The 25,891-nt window shown below is 35.3% G+C and overlaps 1 long non-coding RNA gene and 1 pseudogene across 1 annotated transcript in view; both read left to right on the plus strand.

Moving 5' to 3' along the window:
• Positions 1 to 25,891, plus strand: part of LOC111767608 (uncharacterized) — a 160,940-nt gene that overhangs the window by 45,645 nt on the left and 89,404 nt on the right. The gene's annotated exons all lie outside the window — the stretch shown is intronic.
• The window catches only part of LOC138920190 (regulator of DNA class I crossover intermediates 1-like), a 72,579-nt pseudogene that overhangs the window by 45,272 nt on the left and 1,416 nt on the right, over positions 1 to 25,891 (plus strand).

Raw genomic sequence — 25,891 nt, forward strand, 5'->3', positions numbered from 1 at the left:
GAAGCACTCTCCTTCATGGTACTCTGCCCTGCATACTCTGTTCTCTGCAGTCTTCCTGACCTTCCAGTGCTCTTTCCTCAACAAAGGGAATCTGTGGGCTCCAACTGGATTTCCCCTCTCTGTTCTGTGGCTTGGATACTCTCTCCAAGCAATAAGCTAGGAGCAGTCATAGCATTCACCTTACTTGTTTTCTCTCTGTCAGGGATCGTTATCCTATTCTATCCAATGGCCCAAGTCTGAAAGCCATTGTCTCATACAGTTTGTCCAGTTTTATAATTCTGTCAGTCAATGAGGCTAAATCTTGTTTCTCTAACTTCATTTTGGCCAGATGGAAATCAGGATATTCGCATTCACCCAGCAGTCAGACTGATAGTTTTTAAGGCAAAAAGCAAGAGAGTTTTACTTTTGTACTTAGCAATTTTCAATATTTCTTATTGCTCTTTTCAAAAATAAAGCTCTACATGATCTGGGCCCTTTTGTACCTTTTAAGCCTTAGGCCGTAAGTTTTCTTTCACTGATTCTATTCTAGCTTTACTCCTCTTCTTTTTGTTTCTCACATGTGCTGCAAATCTTGTATTTGTGTTTATTCCATCCCCCTGCAGTATGCATACTCCTCTCTTTATATGTCTAATCATTCTATATCTTTAGCTTATTTATCACTTCTTTGCTAGGAACTTTCCTGACCAGCTATCTGAAAAGGACCTCCAACACAAGTTGTTCCATCGTCTGATCTTGTAGCACCTATAAAGCTGCTGTAATTATCTTTTTTATTTGTTTATTTCTTTTATCCATTGTACTTATTAATGGTTAGTTATCTTATTTATTTGTTATTATCTTCCTTCACTAGAATATAAGCTGTATTATCTCCCTACCACATGGCAGGCATACATTAAATATATATTTAATGCACATAAAAGGCTTATTTAGATAATGAATTTATCCATATTGTAGTCCGTAAATGAATGAACTTTTATCTATAGGAAAAAGTGTTAAAGAAGTTGGATCGATTTATCTTAGTAAGGCTTTTATATTTTTAGCATCATTTCTCTCTGTCATCTTTACAAGTAGCAATCCTTCCCAACATTCAGTCCCCAACTCAAATGCCACCTACTTGATTTTTCTCAAGTAAAAGCATTTCTTTTATTTACTGTCGTAACACTGTAGAATAGCACTTAGCACTTTCTAGTTTTTCTTTCCCCTTCCGGACTATTTCTTGTGAGCAATAACTGTGCATTATACATTTCTCTGTTCTCCAGATCTCTCAGTGAGTGATTCTTCTGAGTCAGAATGCTTAAAATGCTGTTTAAAAATGATTATTTACATTTGTAGTGTGCTTTCTAATTTATGAAGTGCTTTTACATTTATTTTCTCATTTAAAGTAATACAGTTTCTCTGGTGTGGATGGTGTATATTATTGTGTGCTATAGGTTATGCCTTTGATATCACAGAATAACATTATTCTGCTCAAAACACCACTAAGACCCGTATTGAGAAACAGTGTAGGATCACGGTCTATGAACATTCCTGGACAAAATCTCTCTCTCTCTTTAATGCCAAACTGAATTCTTTTCTCTCTCTGTCCCCAATACGTGGCATAGTGCCCGGAACACGGCAGGTGGACCTGCTCATTAGATGTTTAATGAATAACTTAAAAAATAAAATTGGAAATCAATCAGTTTTAGCAGTCTATGTTTCTTTTCTAAATTTCTTTGGTACCTCCAATCTCTGGAACAGCCCACCCCTAAGTAAATTTGTGGATAGTCAATGGCAACAAAATCCAGAGTATCTTGATTTTTTGTTGTTGTTAGATTGGCACCTGAGCTAACATCTGTTGCCAATCTTTATTTATTTCTGTTTTTCTTCTTACCCCCAAAACCCCCCAGTACATAGTTGTATATTCTGGCTTTAGGTCCTTCTGCTTCTGCTATATGGGACGCCATGTCAGCATGGCTTAATGAGCAGTGTGCTAGGTCCACACCCAGGATCTGAACTGGTGAAACCCTGGGCTTCCGAAGTGGAACATGTGAACTTAACCTCTCTGCCACAGGGCCAGCCCCAGAATATCTTGATTTTTAATTATTTCGTATAATAGCTTTGATTCTTTTATACAAGTTGGACATAACTTAGAATTATGATTTATACATTAGAAGGGAACTTATAAGTTATCTAGGCTAACCTTTTCATCTAATTCGTTTTATCTCTTGGCTTTATTACATATATATGCATTTGTATCTGTATTGCTCTCCCTTGGGAAATTCAGAGTTGTTTTTATATCCTTGTTAGGTTGAGAGATATCTGTTATAGTGTTCTGATAACTCTGATTTGATGTTTTTTTTTTTTTTTTTTTTTTTTTTTTTTTTTTTTTTTTTTTTAAAGATTTTATTTTTTTCCTTTTTCTCCCCAAAGCCCCCCAGTACATAGTTGTATATTCTTCGTTGTGGGTCCTTCTAGTTGTGGCATGTGGGACGCCGCCTCAGCGTGGTCTGACGAGCAGTGCCATGTTCGCGCCCAGGATTCGAACCAACGGAACACTGGGCCGCCTGCAGCGGAGCGCGCGAACTTAACCACTCGGCCACGGGGCCAGCCCCTCTGATTTGATGTTTTAACACTGGGGATAATTTTTCCCTGCAGTGTGTTCAAAATATCTTTCTCTGATTCATCAGAGCAGCAGTTACATGCAGTGGTTGTCTAGGGTATTCACTAGACCTTATTACAGAAGACATGATATAGGTTGGTCATATTTTGTTAATATAACAGTGAATTGAACCACATCATACTTCATTTCAACACATTTTTTTGTGTTGAAATACAAAACTAAGTGTAGATTATTTTCATACTCACTGAGGCACATTAGACAAATTTCCACCCAAAACAATATTATTTATTCAAATAAAAAACTGAAAACATAGTCCAGGTAAATGTTAGTAGCTACTCAGTATGTTCTCTAAGAATTTAACTTTAAGTTTCTAAATGAAAATTTTCTATGCTTTTCTTGTTAAATATGTTTTTATTTATCTCAAAGTCCAGGAAATTGGAATTTCCTTACTGAAAGACCTGATATAGTTACAGGTGAAGATTGTGGAACCATGGATGAGAGAAGACAGTCAGACTTCATTATTGAAAAACAGTCAGTACAACATATTTTGGAAGAAAATCGGAAAGAGGTTTCAAATTTTCTTGAAGATGCGAACCAGCCAACACCCAGCCTTCTGTCAGAGAATTGTGACTCTTTTATTAGTGAAAATGTGATCAATTTATTAAACATAGATCAGTGGAGTATAAAGAAAACCTTTGACAAGTGTGGTTTTGACAGTATGGGAGATATTTGTGCAGTCACTAGTTCTGATAAAAACCATTCCACTGAGAGATGCATTAGAAGTACTTTTACAAATCCAGAGTTGACTTTTAGTAATTCTACTTTTAATAAAACAAGTTACCCAGAAAAGTGTCAGCCAAACAAGAACTATCAGAAAGAGTATAACGATCATGAAAGAAATAATCTTAGTACATTTTTTTAGAAGGATAGTTTCCCAGCCAGCTCTGAAAAAAAAGGTTGGTGTTATACGCGAGAAGGGTAATAATCTATTGGTCTTTTTGTTTTTAGTACATATTTATATATAATATAGATATGTGTGTGTGTGTGTGTGTATTTGGAGGAGTATAAAATTGAAAATAGAGTGACATTCTATTATGTGACATTGTGTGGACCAGTGATTTCATTCCATATGGGTCATGCTAATAAGCTTCCAATTTAAAAAAAAGAACTAGTCTGTGCTAGAGTTTTAGTTCAATGCATACTTTTATTTTTAAAGGAAAATTTGAAAGTGATTACCAAGAGAAGGCACCACAGAAGACAATCCAGATATATCCAGTGAACCGTTTGTAAGTTTTCAGGTACATCTGGGGAATGCAATTCAGCATCTAGTATAATGCGTATTGAAGGGTTGAATTGATGCAATGTGAGGTAGGGGTGTTGCTGTCTCAGAGTGGGCAGACTGGCCTCTACAAAGGCTTACCAGTTGTCAGAATCTTAGTAATATCACCCTAGTTGAGAGTATGGTGCTCGTATTTGCCAGCACAAAGCCGTCATCTTATCTGAATCTTAGTGTTAATTAGATTTGAGAAAACTGACTTATGTGTTCAAGAAACTTACACACTCACCAGAATGTCAATTTATTAATTTACAGTAAGAAATAGAAGGGTTACTTATATAGGAATGTTTACTGGCATGATAAGCATGTTTTCTAATTTTTGGCAGCTCTCCATGGGAAGGTGGCTTGGTTAGTATAGAATCAGAACAAGGGAGTAATAGAATTCAGATGCTAATGGCATAAGCAAACATATCAAGAGTTTATGGGACTGCAGTTATACTTAAAGAAAACTTGTAGTTTCGGAATATTCCTAACTTTCTTGGTAATAATTGTGGTTTAGTCAAATCTTGGTAATTAACAATCATGAATTAGAATAGGTTTTTATTTTAGAAGTACTTTCTTATGGAAATATTTAAAATATCTATTTGTAAAAAGAATACCTATATGCCATTTTTATGGGATTGGCACAACGAATAAAACATTCACAACTTATTTAATAAAATAAAAAAATTAGGTTCTTTGCTGTCAAACTTCCAGGTATTCAGAAACTTATGAATAAAAATTAGCATGTTAGACCTTGAATTTTAAAATGTACTTTATGAAAGTGATTTTAGAACATGGTTCTCAAAGCTGGGTGCAGAACTGAATCACTCAAGGGGGTGATTTTAAAATACAAAATACCAAATTTGACCCACACCCTTAGGATGGAGCTTATTTATGTTTTAAAAAGCTTCCCTTATAATTCTGATCTGCAGCCAACTTTGGGAACCATAATTTAGAACAATAATTTTCAGAGAGAATAAATCAAACTTTAATACTGTCTTATTTGTGACCCTAGGGGTAACATCCCTTTGAAAGAATTGCCTTCTAAGCAGTCGTGGAACTTTGGACTTGGTGAGGTAAAGTACATTTTACATTATCTTTCCAATTAAGTCAGTTGATAATTCATGTCATATTTTAGTATTTGCAGTGTACTTTCATTTAAGGTTAGCTTTTATTGAAAAATTTCTTTTTAGGCTACTTTTCCTTACTCTGGAGAAATTATAGTTTAGGTCTAGAAATAAAATTATTGCCTTTTCAGAAACTATAATGTGTTTATTTGAGAAAAACCAATCTAGATGCATTTATTTCTTTATTTCTTTAAATTTTTCTTTTTTTCGGATGTACATCGTATTTCGAATTCTGTGTACATTACATCATGTTCCCCGCCCGCACACTAATTATAGTGCATCCCCTCCCATGTGAGCCTAATCACCCCTTTTGCCCTCCTGCCTCCCCCAGTGGTAACCACCAGTCCAATCTCCAATGTTATGTGTTTTTGTTTTCTTTTTGTCGTTTTTAATCTTCTACTTATGAGTGAGATCATATGGTATTTGACTTTCTCCCTCTGACTTATTTCACTCAGCATAATACCCTCAAGGTCCATCCATGTTGTCACAAATGGCCGGATTTTGTCATTTCTTATGGCTGAGTAGTAGTCCATCGTGTATAAATACCACATCTTCTTTATCCATTCGTCCCTTGATGGGCACCTAGGTGGCTTCCAAGTCTTGGCTATTGTGTATAATGCCGCAATGAACTTAGGGGTGCAAGGATCTTTATCCCTTTGTGTTTTCAAGTTCTTTGGATAAATACCCAGCAGTGGAATAGCTGGATCGTATGGTAGATCTATCCTTAATTTTCTGAGGATACTCCATCCTGCTTTCCATAGTGGCTGCACCAGCTTGCACTGCCACCAGCAGTGAACAAGGGTTCCCTTCTCTCCACACCCTTTCCAACATTCGTTGTTTCCTGTGTTGTTATTTATAGCCATTCTGATCGGAGTGAGGTGATACCTCATTGTAGTTTTGATTTGCATTTCCCTGATAGCTAATGATGTTGAGCATCTTTTCATACGCCTGTTGGCCATCTGGACATCTTTGGAGAAATCTCTGTTCAGATCTTTTGCCCATTTTCTAATTGGATTGTTGGTTTTTTTGCTGTTGATCTATATAAGATCTTTGTATATTTTGGATATTAACCCCTTATTTGATATATGGTTTGCAAATAGCTTCTCCCAATTGTTAGGTTCTCTTTTCGTTTTGTTGATGGTTTCCTTTGCTGTGCAGAAGGTTTTTAGTTTGATGTACTCCCATTTGTTCATTTTTTCTTTTGTTTCCCTTGCCCGGTCAGACATGGGACTTGAAAATATGCTGCTCAGACCAATGTCATAGAGCATACTGCCTATGTTTTCTTCTAGAAGTCTCATGGTTTCGGGTCTTACATTCAAGTCTTTAATCCATTTTGAGTTGATTTTTGTGCATGGTGTAAGGGAATGGTGTACTTTCATTCTTTTGCATGTGGCTGTCCAGTTTTCCCAACACCATTTATTGAAGAGACTCTCCTTTCTCCATCCTATGCTCTTGGCTCCCTTGTCGAATATTAGCTGTCCATAAACGTGTGGGTTTACTTCTGGGCTCTCAATTTTGTTCCATTGATCTGTGTGTCTGTTTTTGTGCCAGTACCATGCTGTTTTGGTTACTATGGCTTTGTAGTACAATTTGAAATCAGGGAGTGTGATACCTCCAGCTTTGTTCTTTTTTCTCAGGAATCCTTTGGCTATTCGGGGTCTTTTGTTGTTCCATATAACTTGTAGGATTCTTTGTTCTATTTTTGTAAAAAATGTTGTTGGAACTTTGATAGGGATTGTGTTGAATCTATAGATTGCTTTAGGAAGTATGGACATTTTAATGATGTTAATTCTTCCAATCCAAGAGCACGGACTATCTTTCCATTTCTTTGTGTCTTCTTCGATTTCTTTCAACAATGTTTTATAGTTTTCGGTGTAGAGATCTTTCACCTCTTTGGTTAAGTTTATTCATAGGTATTTTATTCTTTTTGTTGCAATTGTAAATGGGATTGTATTCTGAATTTCTCTTTTTGCTACTTCGTTGTTAGTGTATAGAAACGCAACTGAGTTTTGTACATTGATTTTGTATCCCGCAACTTGACTATATTCCTTTATTATTTCTGAAAGTTTTTTAGTGGACTCTTTAGGGTTTTCTAGATATAAAATCATGTCGTCTGCAAAGAATGACAGTTTCCCTTCTTCTTTTCCAATGTGGATCCCTTGTATTTCTTTTTCTTGCCTGATTGCTCTGGCTAGGACTTCCAATACTATGTTAAATAAGAGTGGTGACAGCGGGCATCCTTGTCTGGTTCCTGTTCTTAGAGGGATAGCTTTCAGTTTTTCTCCATTGAAAATGATATTTGCTGTGGGTTTGTCATATATGGCCTTTATTATGTTGAGGTATTCTATACCCATTTTATTTAGAGTTTTTATCATAAATGGATGCTGTATCTTGTCAAATGCTTTCTCTGCATCTGTTGAGATGATCATGTGATTTTTATTCTTCATTTTGTTAATGTGGTGTATCACGTTGTTAGATTTGCAGATGTTAAACCATCCCTGCATCCCCGGAATGAATCCCACTTAATCATGATGTATGATCTTTTTAATGTATCGTTGTATTCGATTTGCTAGTATTTTGTTGAGGATTTTTGCGTCGATGGTCATCAGTGATATTGGCCTGTAATTTTCTTTTTTTGTGTTGTCCTTGTGTGGTTTTGGTATCAGGATAATGTTTGCTTCGTAGAAGGAGTTAGGAAGCCTCTCCTCCTCTTCAATTTTTTGGAAGAGTTTGAGAAGGATAGGTATTAACTCTTCTTTGAGTGTTTGGTAGAATTCACCAGGGAAGCCATCTGGTCCTGGACTTTTATTTTTTGGGAGGTTTTTGATTGCTGTTTCGATCTCCTTACTGGCGATCGGTCTATTCAAATTTTCTACATCTTCTTGGTCCAGTTTTGGAAGGTTGTATGTTTCTAAGAATTTATCCATTTCTTCTAGATTATCCAATTTGTTGGCGTATAGCTTTTCATAGTATTCTCTTATTATCTTTTGTATTTCTGAGGTGTCCGTTGTAATCTCTGCTCTTTCATTTCTGATTTTATTTATTTGAGCCTTCTCTCTTTTTTTCTTGGTGAGTCTAGCTAAGGGTTTGTCCATTTTGTTTATCTTTTCGAAGAACCAGCTCTTGGTTTCATTAATTTTTTCTATTGTTTTCTTAGTCTCTATTTCATTTATTTCTGCTCTGATTTTTATTACTTCCTTCCTTCTGATTTTGGGCTTTGTTTGTTGTTCTTTTTCCAGTACCTTTAGGTATGCTTTTAGATTGTCTATTTGGGATTTTTCTTCTTTGTTGAGGTAGGCCTGAATTGCTATAAACTTCCCTTGTAGAACCGCTTTTGCTGTATCCCACAGATTTTGGCATGTCATGTTTTCATTTTCATTTGTCTCCAGGAATTTTTTGATATCTTCTTTGATTTCTTCATTGACCCAATCATTGTTCAGTAGCGTTTTGTTCAATCTCCACATTTTTGTGGCTTTTCTGGTTTTCTTTCTGTAGTTGATTTCCAGTTTCATACCTTTGTGGTCAGAAAAGATGCACGGTATTATTTCGATCTTCTTAAATTTATTGAGATTTGTTTTGTGGCCTAATATGTGATCAATCCTGGAGAATGTTCCATGGGCATTTGAAAAGAATGTGTACTCTGTGGTTTTTGGATGGAATGTTCTGTATATATCTACTAAGTCCATCTGGTCTAATGTGTCCTTTAAGGCGAGTGTTTCCTTATTGATCTTCTGTTTGGATGATCTATCCATTGGTGTAAGTGGAGTGTTAAAGTCCCCTACTATTATTGTGTTACTGTCTATTTCTCCTCTTATGTCTGTTAATAATTGCTTTATATATTTAGGTGCTCCTATGTTGGGTGCGTAGATATTTACAAGTGTTATATATTCTTGTTGGATTGTTCCCTTTATCTTTATGTAGTGCCCGTCTTTGTCTCTTATTACAGTTTTTGATTTAAAGTCTATTTTGTCTGATATAAGTATTGCTACCCCTGCTTTCTTTTCTTTGCCATTTGCATGGAATATCTTTTTCCATCCTTTCACTTTCCGTTTGTGAGTGTCTGTAGGTCTGAAGTGTGTCTCTTGTATGCAGCATATACATGGATCTTGTTTTTTTATCCAGTTGGCCACCCTATGGCATTTGATTGGAGCATTTAGTCCATTGACATTTAAAGTAGTTATTGATAAATATGTATTTATTGCCATTTTGTCACTTTTTCTTTTTTTGGGTGTTTTAGTAGTTCTTCTCAGTTCCTTTCTTTTTCTCTTGCTCTCTTCCCTTGTGGTTTGATGGTTATCTTTAGTAATATGTTTGATTTCTTTTGTCTTACTTTTTGTCCTGCTTGTTATAGGTTTCTGGTTTGTGGTTACCATGAGGATCCTATTTAATATACTGTGCATGTAACAGTCTATATTGAGTAGATAGACTCTTTAGCTTGACCTCTTTCTAAAAGCTCTACTTTTTCACTCCCCTCCTCCCACATTATGTTTTTCACATTATATATAGTCTTGTGTTTAGTGTGTGTCTATCTATTACCCTCTTATCATTGAAATAGGTGATTTTAGTACATTTGTCTTTTAACCTTCATATTATCTTCACAGGTAGTTGATCTGCTGCCTTTACTGTCCTTTTACCTTACTAGTGATTTTATTGCCTGTCTTTTGTTGTTGTTGTTTTGGGTTTTTTTGATAATTTTTTTTATCTCTATTTGTGGTTATTGCTTTCCCGCTTAAATAAGTCCCTTCAGCATTTCTTGCAGAACTGGTTTCTTGGTGATAAACTCCTTTAATTTTTGCTTGTCTGGGGAGCTGTTTATCTCTCCTTCCATTCTGAATGACAACCTTGATGGATAGAGTATTCTTGGTTGTAGGTTTTTTTCCGTTTAGCCTTTAAATATGTCGTGCTATTCTCTTCTTGCCTGTAGGGTCTCGACTGAGAAGTCCACTGATAGTCTGATGGGCTTCCCTTTATATGGCACTTGCGGCCTTTCTCTTGCTGCTGTTAGGATTCTCTCTTTGTCTTTAATTTTAGACATTTTGATTATAATATGTCTTGGTGTGGGCCTCTTTGGGCTTCTCTTGTTTGGAGCTCTCTGTGCTTCCTGAAGTTGGATGTCTGTTTCCTTCCTCAGGTTAGGAAAATTTTCCTCTATTATTTCTACAAATAAACTTTCTGTCCCTTTGTCTCTCTCTTCTCCTTCTGGGACCCCTATAATCCGAATGTTAGCATGCTTGATATTGTCCCAGAGTTCCCTTACTCTCTTCTCATTCTGTCTAATTCTTTTTTCTCTTTTCTGTTCTGCTTCGGTGATTTCCTCTAGTCTTTCATCTAGTTCGCTGATCCGTTCTTCTCCTTCCTCTACTCTGTTATTGAGTCCCTTGAGTGAATTTCTCATTTTGAGTATTGTATTCTTCATTTCTGATTGGTTTTTTTTTATATCTTCCAAGTCTTTGCTGATGTGCTTACTGTGTTCATCCATTCTTCTCCACATATCTGTGAGCATCCTCATGATATTTTGCTTGAATTCCTTGTTGAGTAGGTCACTAGTTTCTGTTTCACTTAGTTCTAATCTACAAGAGCCGGATCCTGTAAGCTCTTCACAGCAAAAGAGACTCAAGTTCAGAAAGATTAAATAACTTGTTCACAGTTACACATTTGAGCCAGGATTCAAACTTTTGTCTTATCTGACTGTATATTTTCAACTATATTAATTGTTTTGTCTTTTTGTCTCAGTATGTACATTGAGTACATATCATGAATTCATTTAATAGAATTTATTGTCGTTCTCCTATATGCTAAACACTGAAGATTCAGTGGTGAAGAAACAGTTTTTGTTCTTATGAAGCTTATATTGTGTTATGCACTAGACTCTGCAAGGTACAGAGATGAAGGGACATGGGACCTGTTTTTAGGAAGCTATGGTCTAGACAGAAACAGAAAAAAATATAATACATTTAGATAAATTGCTCCAATTGGGGTTTGTACAAAGGGCAGTGGGAGACAAGTAAAAAATAATTCTAAGTTTCATGGCTAGTCAGGAGGAAGATGTAATAGAGGAGAAAACTTTTGATCTGGATATCAATTAATAAGTTTACCAAATGGACAAACTGCCTTCATACTATGAAGAAGCAACATAGATAGAAACTAACAAGTGAGAGAGTATAGCTTATTTTAGAAGCTGCAAAGTAACTTCATTCCAGTTGTTGTTATTGCTACTACTATAGTGTAAATTACAAGCGATGGCGGAATGGCAAAAGATAATTCTAGACAATATAAAGGGCTAGGTCATAAAAGACTTTACATGACATATACCAGTTTTATTTTCTGTCACCAAACAGAGCCACTGAAAAAATTTTAGTAGAGGAGTTTGATGACATCTGAGTATTAAAAAGTTGACTCTAGCAACAATGAGAGATTTGAGAAGTGGCATGACTCAAGGCAGGGCAAAAAATAATGAGGGCTTGAAGTTGAGCAGTGTAAGTAAGGATGGAAATGAGGGAAGAGCTATCACAAAGATTTAGAAGATCTTGATTTGATAGTTGTTGTTGATTAGTTAAGGGAGAAGGAAAACATTGAAGGAGACCTGGATTTATTATTTGGGTAAATGGGTAGTTGATGGGATAGTGCCATTCACCTAGATTGAAGTGTTAATGTTTTATTGAGGATTTTTGTATGTATGTTCATCAGGGATATTGTCCTGTGATTTTCTTTTCTTGTGGTGTCCTTGACTAGTTTGGATATCGGGGTAATGCTGGCCTCATAAAAGGAGTTTGGAAGACTTGTCTCCTCTTCTCTTTTTTGAAATAGTTTGAGAAGGATAGGTATTAATTCTTCTTTGAATGTTTGGCAGCATTCACCAGTGGAAGCCATTGGTCCTGGACTTTTGACATTGGGAAGTTTTGGATTACTGGTTTGATGTCTTTACTAGTAATAAGTCTATTCATATTTTCTATTGCTTCATGAATTAGTCTTGGTAGGTCGTATGTTTCTAGAAATTTATCTTTTTCTTCTAGATTGTCCAGTTTGTTGTTGTATAATTAATCATAATGGTGTCTTATGATGCATTTTATTTCTGTGATATCAGTTGTAACGGCTTTTCTTTCATTTGTGATTTTATTTATTTGAGTCCTCTCTCTTTTTTCTTGTTAAGTCTAGCTAATGGTTTGTCAATTTTGTTTATCTTTTCAAAAAACCAGCTCTTAGTTTCATTGGTCTTTTCTAGTGTCTTTTAGTGTCTATTTCATTTATTTTCACTCTGATCTTTGTTATTTCCGTCTTTTACTAACTAGGTTCAGTTTGTTCATTTTCTTGTTCCTTGAGGTGTAAAGCTGTATTGTTTATTTGAGATCTTTCTTGTTTCTTAATATGGGCATTTATCACCAGGAACTTCCATCTTAGAACTGCTCTTGTTGCATCCCATAAGTTTTGGTATGTTGTATTTCCATTTTCATTTGTCTCAAGATATTTTTTTAATTTCTTTTTTGATTCTTGTTTGACCCATTAGTTGTTCAGGAGCATGTTATTTAATATCCACATATTTGTGAATTTTCCAGTTTTCTTCTTGTAATTGATTTTGAGTTTCACGTCATTGCAGTTAGAAAACGTGTTTAATGTGATTTCAGTCTTCTTAAATTTATTAAGATTTGTTTTGTGGCCTAACATATGGTCTATCCTGGAGAATGTTCCTTATGTGCTTGAGAAGAATGTGTATTCTGTTGCTTGTGGATGGAATGTTCTGTGTATGTTTGGTCTATCTGGTCTAAAGTGCCATGTAAGGCCAATATGTTTTTATTGATTTTCTGACTGGATGATCTATCCTTTGATGAAAGTGGGGTATTAAAGTCCCCTACTGTTGTATTGTTGTATATTTTCTCTCTTTAGGTCTGTTAATATTTGTTTTATTTATTTTGGTGTTCCTGTGTTGAGTGCATAAATATTTACAAATGTCATATCCTTTTGTTGGATTCACCCCTTTATTATTATGCAGTCATGCATTGCTTAATGACGGCATACATTCTGAGAAATATGTCAGTAGGCAATTTCATCATTGTGAGAACCTCATAGAGCATACTAAAGGGGAACAAAATTTGCCATCCCAAAATGTGTCTCTTTAACGTGAGGATTGTTTTAGGCTGACTATTTCTGAGAAAAAAAGACTTAGAAAGTTTGTCTTGTAACCTACCCCTTAACTGCCTAAAAGAATTCAGATTAAAAAAAGCTGTCTGAGGAAGCAAGCTATCACCTTAGCATAACATGAACTAGGTGATAGACAGGAAGGCACCTAGAAAAGCCTGATTTTTGGACTCCCTTCTGTGTTTTTCTGTTTCTGTGGCCAAACACATGTTTTCTAAGCATTTGCTCCTTTTCACTTACCTGTGAATTGCCTTCTTTCCCTTTCAAGTCCCTGACTCTCTTCATCTCCAACATCTTATTTTGTCTTTACCTGAAGATGATATTTAAGGTGAAGGCTTTGGCTAGTTACTTGGTTTTATTGTGTTTCTCACATGTGTACATGTTATTAAACTTTTGTTTTTCTCCTGTTAATTTGTCTCGTGTCAATTTAATTTTTAGATCAGCCAGAAAAACCTAGAAGAGTAGAGGAAAATTTCTTCCTCTCTTACAGTACTTACACAAACCTCAATGGTATAGCCTGCTACACACCTAGACTATAAGTTACTTTTCTTAAAGGATCACTGTTGTATACACAGTCTGTTGTTGAATGAAAGGTTTTTATGTGGTGCATGACTATATAATGACCTTCTTTGTCTCTTATTACTCTCTTTGTCTCCAAGTCTCTTTGTATTAAAGTCTATTTTGTGTGGTATATGTATAGCTATGCCAGGTTTTTTTTTTGGTTTTCATTTGCATGGAATATCTTTTTCTGTCCCTTTACTTTCAGACTGTGTGTGTCCTTACCTCTGAAGTGAGTTTCTTATAGGCAGCATATAGATGGATCTTGTTTTTTCAGTCTGTTTAGCCACTCCATATTTTTTGAGTGGAGAATTTAGTCCATTTACATTTAAAGTAATTATTAATAGGTGTGGACTTATTGCCATTTTGTTCATTTTTTTCTGACTGTTTTGTAATTCCTTTGTTTTTTCTTTTTTTCTTTCTTTGTGATTTGATGATTTTCTGTAATGGTGTGCTTAGGATTCCTTTTTCTTTATCTTTTGTGTATCTACTGTAGGTTTTTGCTTTGTGTTACCATGAGGCTTCTGTAAAACAACTTATAACATTCTAAGTTCTTAAAAACTTAAGTTTGAATGCATTCTAAAGATCTAAATTTTTACTGCCCTCCCAAGTTTTATGTTTTTGATGTCACAACTTATATCTTTTTATCTTGTGTACTTATTAACAAATCATTGTAGTTGTTATTTTTAGTACTTTTGTCTTTTAACCTTCATACTAGCTTTATAAGTGATTAACCCATCACCTACAACATTAGATTATTCTGAATTTTACTATATAGTTACCTTTACCAGTAAGATTTATAATTTTATATGTTTTCCTGTTACTGATTTAGGGCCGTTCGGTTTAGCTTAAAGTCCCTTTAACATTTCTTGTAAGGCCAGTCTAGTGATGATAAACTCTTTTAGCTTTTGGTTGTCTGGAAAACTTTTTATCTTTCCTTCTATTCTGAAGGACAGCTTTGCTGGATAGGGTATTCTTGACTAGCAGTTTTTTTCTTCCAGCACTTTGAATATGTTGTGCCACTCCCTTCTGGTCTGCAAAGTTTCTGCTTAAGATCTGCTAATAGTCTTATGAGGGTTTCCTTGGATGTAACAAGTTGTTTTTATCTTGCTGTTTTTAAGATTCTTTCCTTGTCTTTAACTTTTGATAACTTAATTATAATGTGTCTTGGTGAGGTCTCTTTGAGTTCATCTCATTTGGAACTCTCTGGGCTTCCTGGATCTGGATGTCTGTTTCTTTCCCCACGTTAGGGAATTTTCAGTCATAATTTCTCTAGATAAATTTTCTGCCCCTTTCTTCTTTTGGGACCCCTATAATACAAATATTAGTCCACTTGATGTTGTCAATAAGTTCCTTGTGCTATCTTCATTCTTTTTCATTCCTTTTTCTTTTTGCTCCTCTGATTGGGTAAATTCCACTGCCCTGTCTTTTTGTTCACTGATCCTTTCTTTGGCTTCATCTAGTCTTCTTTTGTACCTTTCTATTGTATTTTTCAGCTCTGTGATTTATTTTTGGTGTTTTTCTTATACTTTCTACGCTATGTTCTCTTTGTTGAAATTCTCACTTTGTTCATGTATTTTTCTCCTGACCTTCGTGAGCATCTTTATGATGGCTAATTTGAACTCTTTATCAGGTAAATCACTTATTTCATTAAGGTCTTTTTCTGAGGCTTTATCTTGTTCTTTCATATGGAATGTCTTCTTCTGTTTCTTTATTTTCCTTGATTCTCTGTGTTGGTTTCCATGCATTCTGTAAAACAGCCACCTCTCTAGTCTTGAAGAAGTGGCCTCGTGCAGGAGATGAACCTTATGTTTCAACCCTGCTGTAGCTCTTGGTTGTCTCTCAAACCTTTGTGCTTGTTCAAGCAGTCTACTTTATTTTTAGTGGCTCCCAGTATTTGAGGGTGTGCAAAAACCTGCCGCTGTCCCAATAGGGAAGATCTCAGTCAACATCTAGATTCAGTCTAATTGGAAACTGGACCCTGATGCAGCAGCTTTTGAAGTATGTAAATATACCTCATTCATGGGAAGACTTTGACATGAGCATTTCTGTGTGCTCGTCTGCACTGAGCCCTGGTGTGATAGCCATATAAGAACTGTTTGTTTGCTGACATCCTGTTGAATCTATGAACACAAGCCCTGCTGGCCACCAGAGCCAGGCTATCAAGGGATGTGTCTTTTGGGCAGCTGACACAGAAACCCTGGTGCTAGATATGTGCACAATCTCCTTTCTTGGAGACATTAGCAACCTAGGGTGGGACAGATGGAGAGTGTGAAGATGGTAACCATTGGGCTTCCTGGTCTCTGGAGAGGATTGCAATTAGCCCCTAGGTCTGTGCTTAGTTAGAAGCTTGTCCCTCAGGCCACAGGTATGAAGATAAGCTAATAGGCTTCTTTCACAGAAAGACAGGCATTTCAGTCTGCTGCCTCACTGCTGTGCCCTGGACCGGTAGCTGGTTAGGAACTCTTTCTTTGTTCATTATAGTCCTGTGGGACCTGTGAACGTAAACTGTAGGGGAGGAAAACAATTCCTCTACCCTCTGGGTCCTTCTGGCTGGTCTAAGAATTAAATTGACATGAGACAGAATAACAGGAGAAAATCAAAGTTTGATAACATATGTACATGGGAGAAACCCAGGAAAATCTTGCTGGAGTGGCTGAACTTGCCACCTGAATACCATCTTCAGCTAAAGATAAAGGAGGATATTGGGGGTAGTGGTTTGGGACTTCAAAGGAGAGGAAGGCAATTTACATGACGATGGAACTGGAAATGTTTGATAAACAAGTGTTTGCTGGGCCATCTGTAGACAATGGGAACTGAAAGAGATCTTTTGATAAAATGGCCCTTGCTAGATGTCTTTCTGTCTACCACACCTAGAATTATCTATGGTGATATCTCCTTCCTGGGACAGGCCCTTCTATCTTAAATTCTTTCAGGCAGTTAGGGGGAAGGTCAGAATTTCTTTCAAAGAGTCAAAGACTCTTTTGTCCTTAAAATAATCAAGGCAAAGAGACACATTTTGGGGTGGCAAATTCTTTTTTTTTTTTTTCTGGGAAAGATTTGCCCTGAGCTAACATCTATTGCCAATCTTCCTCTCTCTTTCATTTTTTTTCCCCTCCCCAAAGCCTCAGTGCATGGTTGTATATTCTAGTTGTAAGTCTTAGTTCTTCTATGTTGTCTGCCGCCACAGCATGGCTGCTGACAGACGAGTCATGTGGTTCCATGCCCGGGAACCAAACCCAGGCCACCAAAGTGGAACACACCGAACTTCAACCACTAGGCCATCAGGGCTGGCTCAGATGGCCAATTCTGATCCCCTTCAAAGCCTTGCTGGCTACCAGAGCCAGCTGATCAAGGGGCATCCCATGGGTGGCAGCTGCGAAAACTGGGCCTCCAGACAATGTGCACAAGCTCTTTTCTGGGAGATACTGGTGACTTGGAGCAAGGCAGAGTTGGACTGTGAAGATGGTGCCCGCTGGGCTCTATGGTCTTTGGAGAATATTTCAGTAGGCCTGTAGATGTGTGTTAAATTAGAAGCCTGCTCCTTAGGCCAAAGATTTAGGATAAGCAAATAGGCTTCTCTCACAGAAGCATTGGGGTGCGATTCAATCTACTGTCTCTTTGCTTTGCCCTGGAGGGTAGCCAGTTAGGAACTCTTTCTCCATTTGTTACAGTCCTGTGGGACCCTCCAATGTAAGCTCCATTCTGCAAGGTACTGGTGACCATGAGCGAGGCAGCGGGAGAGTGGAAAGATGGTACCCAGCCTCCGAGTTCACTGGAGAGGATTACAGTCAGCCCTTAGATGTGAGTTTAATTAGAAGCCTGACTCTTAGTTTGCAGCTATGAGGATAAGCTAATAGGCTTGTTTCACAGAAAGACTGGATAGTCAGTGAGCTGCCTCTGCTCTAGGCCCTGGGGTGCAGCATGGTGAGCCTGTGCGAGCCCTTTAGGAACTGTTTTTCAGTTCCGTGTAGCCTTGTGGGTCTCATGGACACAAGCCCTGTTGGCTTTCAAAACTTGACGTTTTGGGGGCTTATCTCTTTGGTGAAGGTCTTAAAAGTTCAAGTACCAGAGATGAGGGTCAAGCCATTCACTCCTTGGGGAGAAGCTCAGAGTTGTGGGTTCCCTCCTGGTTGTGGATCACCATGCCCAGGGTGGGGTTATGGTAAGATTGTGTCTCGGCCTCTCCTACCCATTTGACTGTGGGTTTTTTCTCATTCCCCTGATGTATAGGAGTCTCTGAGCTTGTTTTGGGGTTTCTTTCAGAGGAAATTGTTCTGTATGTAGCTGTAGATTTGGTGTGTCTGTGGGAGGAGGTGAGTTCAGGATCCTCCTACATTGCCATCTTGAACTGGAACTTATTTAATTTTAAAGTAGTAGAGGAATAAGATTTAAATTATGGTTGTTACCAATGGGAAGGTAATCACTAGAGAAATAAAGACACGTAGAAGATATTCAGAATTCAAGGGAGTGGGGATGTCACACTAGGAAACCTGATCAAGATGGGAAAGAATGAAATAACGTTTAGATAAATGGGAAAGGTAAAATGTAAGGAATGAAACCTGCTTAGCAATTAATATGTGAAATATAAAGAGGTTGATTTTTCTTAACAAGATTCAAAGAATATCAAATTGAGAAGAAAAAATAATCTTTATAGTTTTTCAAGAAACATGTAGAACATAATAATAGAGGTTAAAAATAAAAAGATGGCAAGATATATATAAATAAAATATATATTACTGAAACAAGGAGAGTAAAAATTCAATGAAAAGCCCATTCAGAAAGGAGAAGAAGAGGTGATACAGAGTTACTGATCCATACCGATCATGAAATCCTGCTGGGCAGACATTGTGTGAAAATCTTGCTATCCTAGAGGATGGGGAAATTCCTTAAATAATTTAGTTTCTTCTCTTTGGGACCATTTTATTTGTCTGTTACCCTCTATCAACAGATCTGAAGTGGATATTGGAGTGTTTGCCTGTCTTGGGGGTCTTTCTGAATGGGCTTTTCATTGAATTTTTACTCTCCTTTCTCAGCTTGTGTCTTACTGGTGCAGGTTTGGGGCTTGAATATTCTAAGAGTTGAATGTACAAGGCTTTTTAAATGATTAAATAGTGAGGTTAGAAAAGAGGCTTTGCTCGACAAAGTTATTCAGGGCTCCAAGCTGGTAGGGACTCTGGTATCTTCAACTGGTAGGTTTCCAACTTGTTGATACTGGGTATAGCAGAAGGGAAAAGGAAGTGGAGGATTGTGGAGAAAATTTTTATGGGCCAGCACTGGCAGTGGTGTACACCACTTTGCCCATGACCAGAACTTAAATCACGTGTCCAAACCAACTCCAAGGGAGGGTAGGAAATGTGTTTTAGCTGTATGCTTAAAAGGAAAGGGAAACATGTTTGGTGAACAACTAGATGGTTTCTCCTTTATGCTACCTATCTGTCTACCAAAAACCGTATATCCCACCAACAGAGAATATATGTGTTCTATAAGTCCCTACTATATTTGCAAACCTAATTCATGTAGTAAGCCACAAAGAAAGTCTAAGAGATTTATCTAAGGAGAGATTCATAGCCATATTCTCTAATAAAAAATTCATTAAATTAGAACTAAAGAAGAGGAAAAGAAGTTGCTTAACCTTCCTTATCTTCTTGAAAATTAAGAAACACTCTGGTTTTGAAAAAGAAAAAAAAAGGAAATGAAAATAAATTACAAATTACATAGAAATTGATGAAAACCAAAACCAATGGTGTGTTCTATAGAAAATTGATACCTCTAAGAGCTTTTACTATTTAAAAAACCTGAAAATAAATGAACTGATATCCAACTTAACAAATTAGAAAAAGAAAAACAGAATAAATCTCCAAATTGCTTTAGTATCTTTTCCTTTTTTCAGCTGCATTTGTTATGATTACCTGAATCCTTTCTTTTTTGTCAATTCATTTATTATCAAGTGTCTCTTCTGTTGCTTGCTGTTTCTAAATGAATTTCAATTTTGTTTTGTTTTATTGTTTGTCATAGGCAAATTTTTCTTTGGGAGTTTAAAATTATCTTTGTGGAATTAAAGTAATATGAAGGAAGAGTACTGTAAAATGATTTGGTGGGGTGAAAAGGGAGCTATAAGTGGATATTATTGTGTATACTTAGGAGTTCTTAAATTTTATTTTTCTTTTAGATTCTGATGGAAAAAGGAGGAATGTGTTCTTTAAAAGGCAGGCCAACCTCTACTATGAAAGTCTGTCAGTATAAGTGAATTTTTTTCTTTAAAAAAAGCTAACATTTAAGTGGAAATTGTTTTAAGTGCTTTTTTTTAAGGTTTTTTCCAGCAAATATGTTTCCTAGATATCTTAGAATATACTAGTAATGCAATTGTCTTCAAAACTACTTTTATCTTTTATAAAATGTGTTATACATGATGAATATATGTAACATATATGTACATTTTAGCGAATAATAGTAAAATAGATACCCTTGTACTCACTTTGTAGCTTAAGAAATAATACGTAATCAGTACATTTGAAGATCTTCTCAATTGCATTTCCTATCCTGCCCCCTAGAGGTAACTATTATCCTGAATTTGTTTTTATGGTATCACACATAGACTTTTACATTGCTTGGTTTTGAACTGTTCACAGATTGAGGCAAATGCTATATATTTTGCTGCAACTTGCTTTTCTTTGTTCACCCACTCTGATATTTGTGACTCTAATATAATTGATTATTTATTTACTGCTATGCAACCTTCTGTTGTGTGAATGTACCTCAATTTATACATTTTCTGGCATTGGTTATTTAGATTGTTTTGAATATTTTGCTATAATAAACAATGCTACTTGGACAATTCTTGACATTTCTCCTGGCACACATGTATAAAAAATTTCTCTTGAATATGAGTCAAGGAGTAGAATTGGCTAGTTCAAATGTTATGCGCATCTTCATCTATTCTAGGTAATACAAAATTGTTTTATAAAGTAGTTGTGCCAGTTTAAACTCCCACTTGCAGGAGCTAAGACTCTTAGTTGTTACATATTCTCACTAACACTGGATCAGCTTTTTATCATTGTTGGAATCTGGTATTTCATTGTAATTTTAATTTATATTTCCCATTATTAATTAGGTTGATTTGCCACCCCTGTTTATCTGTGAAATACCTTTCATGTCTATTGGTCATATTTCTTTTAGAAAGTTTGGCTTTCCTTATAGGATATATCTTTTCTATATGTAGATATATATGTATATATCCTATATATCTTTCATATATATATACTAGATTATAATTGCTTGTAGGCTGTGTGTATCAAATACTTCATATTTGAGTGGTCATTTTAGTCTATACTGTCTTTTTATGAAAAATAGTTTGTGGTACTTTTTAGATATTCTGTGATGGAATGATTCTTTCGGATATCTACTTTGCTAGGATACCTAGAAATCTTTATCAACTTTTTTCTTTTGGATTTAATTTAAATTTTTGAAGTGTAAACCAGTAGTCTGGTTTCTATCCTATCTTGTCTGCCCTATTTCCTTTTGCCTCATATGAGTAACTTTTTTATTGGTTTATGGTTTCTCATTTTACTATGTTTTGTTGTGTTCTGTTTTTCTTCAAAATAAAGCCTAAGAATATATAAACACACATATTCACATGAGTCTTAGTTCTCCACTTTTCTCACTTAAATGTAGTATAGGATATTTTGTATAATATAGGATATTTTATAGATGAATTAAATGGATTCATTTATTTAGTAAGTTTCTTATAGATTTCTCCATCTTAGTACTAGACATTTCTTCATCCCTTATTTATGACAATTTGGTAATCTATTATGTGGATGGGCTATAGTTTATTCAGTCATGCCCTGTTGGTGGACATTTGGCTTGTTTCCAGTATTGCGTTCTTATAAACAATGCTTGGTGAACAACTTTGTGTATATGTTTCTTAATTGTGGAGGTACATTTTCAGGATAATTTCTAGGAGTAGGATTGCTGTGTCAAAGGGGGGATACATTGTTTTTTTGTGTAGTTATTATTGCCAAAATTCAATTTTGATAGATATTACCAAATTCCCTGTTGCATCATTTGGCAATCTCACCAGAAATGTGCCTTTTTATTCCACAGCCTCACCAATAGGGATTGTGTTCAAACTTGGGAATTTTTGTGAGTTTTATAAAAATAGATTGGTAGACAGACGGATAGATGGCAGTTTAAGTTTGCTTTTCTTTTTCTATAAGTGAAGTTGAGCGTCTTTTAAAAATATTTGATGTCTGTTTTCATTTCTTTTTCTTTAAAGTCTCCATTCATGTCTTTTGACCAATTGAATTTTTGGTATTTTTTTCTTGATATTTAAGAACTCTTTATATATTAAAGAGATTTAGGTCTTTGTGATATGTCACAAATATTTCCTCCTAGTTTATTATTGGTTTTTGATTTGTTTTGACTTTGCTTATGATATCTCCTGCTTTGCCAAAGGATTAATGTATTTTTTTATGTGGTTGATTTTATTCATCTTTTCTTTTATACTTCTGGATTTGATTAGAAAGACTCTACACTCCCAGGTTAAATGAATTCACTTAATGTTTTCTTCTAGTGTTAGTATGATTTTATATTTTTACGCTTAAATCTTTAATCCATTTAGAGTTTATTGTGATTTAAGGTGTGAGATGTGTATTGATTCAGGTTTTTAAAATGCATCTTTTCCCTAGGCATTTGTGATACCACCTTTTTTATGTACTAACTTTTCATATGTGCTGGGCTTTCTTTACTGTTCTACTGGTCTTTCCTAATCTTTGTGTGCTAATACTGTACTATTTTTATGGTAAGTGCTTTATAGTATGCTTAATTTCTAAAACAGTTACACCTCTCTTTGTACTTTTTAAAGAATTTTTCTGGCTAATTTTGATTATTTTTTATATAAACTTTAAAATCAACTTGTGTAGCTCCAAAGAAATATTTTAGTTTTATCAGGAAAATGCTAAGTGTATATATAGATTTAGTGTGGATTATTATACTAATGATGTTGAGTAGACCTATCTAAGAACAAGAGATGTCTTTTTGTTAATTCAGCCTAATTTTGTATCTTTAATAGTTGTTTAGAACACCTTTAAGCACTTTAAAGTTTTCCTCAAGTAGATTCTGCATGTCTCTTGTTAGATTTGGTGGTAGGTACTTTTTGTTGTTTTTGTTGCTACTTTAGTGTGAATGCACGTCCCTCTTGGTCTACAGTATTTATGCATTGTGAGGAGTCATGACCTACTTCTCAGGCCTATTTTTAAACTTTACTTGCTATCGTAAGAGAACACATTAAGCACATAATGAAAGAATATCGGACTGGATGCTTTGAGTTGATTTTTTAAATACAGCTTTTATTGTACAAGGAAGCTTCATTTATTAGATTAGCAAATATCTGGTGCTTTTGGACTTAATAAACTTGCCTTATTCCTCCTTCCTGTAGGTTGACACTTTAAATTATTATTTAAATTATTTGTTCATAAAACATTGTTCATATATTAGAAAAAATCAATTGAATTTTCTCTGTTCTCCTTTCTTGCCTTATGTACCCTTATTTTACTTGTAGATGAAAAACTTTTAAGTGTAGAATAAACCCGTAATACTCTGTCAGAAATCCAAGATGCGGAGTTTCTCAAGTTTTAACTAGTTTTGGCACACTTTTAAAATGCTCTGCAGTATGTTAGCTAAACTTATGTTACCAGCTGATATCTGCTGCCTGTGTATATATTTAGTAGAGTATTAATAAATACCATTCTTCATGAGTTAAATGTTCGTTTTCAGATCTTGAGTCTTCACAGAGTAGTTGGTCTACCAGTTACTCTCCAAGGCCCACAGATAGTTGTTTCAGTTCTAGTTCAGAGATGGTAAGGTATGCTTTTCGTTTTTTTGCTTATTAATATATGCTATACTAGTTTAGAATTCTTTGTATATCTCATAGTGTACCTTTACATTCTGAAACAAATAGTTGAGACAATAACTAGTGGAAATATAAATGTAAACAAAAAATGAAAAATATTAAAAATGTAAGAACGTAAACAGAAATATAAAATTAAAGTATAAATGAATGTGTTCATTATTATTGACAAAAGCCAATCTTATCAGGATATGTGTGTGTGTATATGATAAAGTTGTGTTTCTTTTAAAAGAGTTTTTAAAAGAACCCACTCATAAGAATTGAAACCCTAAAACAACCAAAAATACATAGAAAAAAGAAAACCTTAAGGCTTATATGAAGAAAACACTAAAGTGTTACTGAAGACTGTCGTCTGAATAATTGGAATGACATGCTATGTTCTGAGTGGGAATGCTGCATTTCTTGTAAATCACATTTAATGGAATTCTCCTCCATCAATTCTTCCGTATTCATTTCGTCCACCTTTTGTCTCTCACTTTCCATCTGAACTGCTCTTGCTAAGGAAGGACCCCAGTGATTTCTATTTTGTCAAATTCGTTGGACACTAAAGTTTTTATTTTACAAGAACTTTTAGTAATATTAATTGAAATTATGTTCTTTTTTTTTGAAACATTTTCTTCTCTTTGCTTTTATGATAACACACTCTTTTGGTTTTTTCATACCTCTTTGAGTGCTACTTTATGCCTTTGTCTACTTCTCTTCCACCCTTCCTCCTATATAAATGACATAGTGTTAACGGTTTGCTGCAGGATCCTTTTCTTCTCTTAACCTACATTCCAAACTCTAGATGATGTTATGTGCTCCAATGACTTATATACTGTCTAGTTGATGACAGTTCTCAACTTTATGACTTTAGCCCAGATCCTTATTTAGATGTCCAGTTTCCTAGCGGATACCTCTTCTTGGATGTTTCACAAAAACCTCCTTATTTTTATTCCTCAAACTGAATTCCCCTGATTTTCTCCCCAAGTCAGTTTTATTGATATTTCCTATATTAGTGATACCTTTTTGTCCACTCAATTGCTCACTCTAGAAACTTAGTAATTAACTGTCATTTCTTTCTGCCTCATCTGCCTTCCTTAACCCCATTCATTCCATCACTTCATTCAGTCAATTGTACTTCCAAAATACTTGGCATATTTATCTACTTCCTCAACTTCTGGTGTCAATACCCTAGTTAAGGTACCATCATCTTGTTCTTGAACTATTGTGGTTGTTTCCTAAGAGATCTATTTTCCACTCTTGTTCCACTTTTTCTCCAGTTAGCAGTCATCGTGATCTTTTGAAAACTTAAATTGAATCATGTTATTCCTATGAGTGGATTTCTATTTTACTTTAGAGTCTGGCTACATCTTCAACTTCTGGTGTTCTCCCTCTCTCCCCACACTCCACACGTATGACATTTCACTTTCCTTAGTTTATCAGTCTCTTTTCTGCTTCAGGGCATTTATTTATATATCCTGTTTCCTCTGCCTTGCTGTTGCTCATCCTTTAGGTCTTAGCGTAAATATGTTGCTACTTCTGAAAGCCCCTCTTTGGTTCCTCAATCTAAATTAGGCCCCTCAATTATCCTCTCAAGGTCCATCATACTTGTTTTTCATAGTGCTTTTCTCATTCTGTCATTACATATGCACGCGTGTGATTATTTGGTTAATGCCACTTCCACCAATGAGAACGTGTGCTTTAAGAGGGCAGCAACTGTGTCTGCTTCACTTGCATTGCAGATGCTAAAAAATACTTGTTTCTTGAATAAACAAATGTATTGAGCTTGTTTTCTCTAATTTGTGTGCAGCCAGTCTTAATGCTGTTTCTTGGGCTTACTTTTCCTATTTCAGTGCCAAACAACTGAGACGTATACCTCATTTTGGTTTTTAATGTTAACTCTGCCTTTTTTTTTTTTTTTTTTAGCTTGGCTAATCAGTGCTTTTATATAAGATTTTCACTAAAAGAATATTTTGGTTAGTGCAGTAATTAAGAGATAAATTTTTTGTGAAGTTGAAAAATTCAAGCTAGTAAATTGAAATATAAACCTATTAAAAGTACTTAAAATTTGACTTTTTATGTAACAGTTGTGATATTTATTGCTGTTTAATTTTCCTTTTGTCTATTTGATTTTCTGTTAGCCAATACTCTCCTTAAGTTGTTTCTTTTATGAGACTGGACCCATAAAAGATACAATATAGATATTTTTTGACTAAAGTCAATGAGTGAATAGTTGAACAAGTTATATGTGTCAACTGTTTCTTTCG

This window comes from Equus caballus, chromosome 22 (assembly GCF_041296265.1).
Source record: "Equus caballus isolate H_3958 breed thoroughbred chromosome 22, TB-T2T, whole genome shotgun sequence".
Lineage (NCBI taxonomy): Eukaryota > Metazoa > Chordata > Mammalia > Perissodactyla > Equidae > Equus > Equus caballus.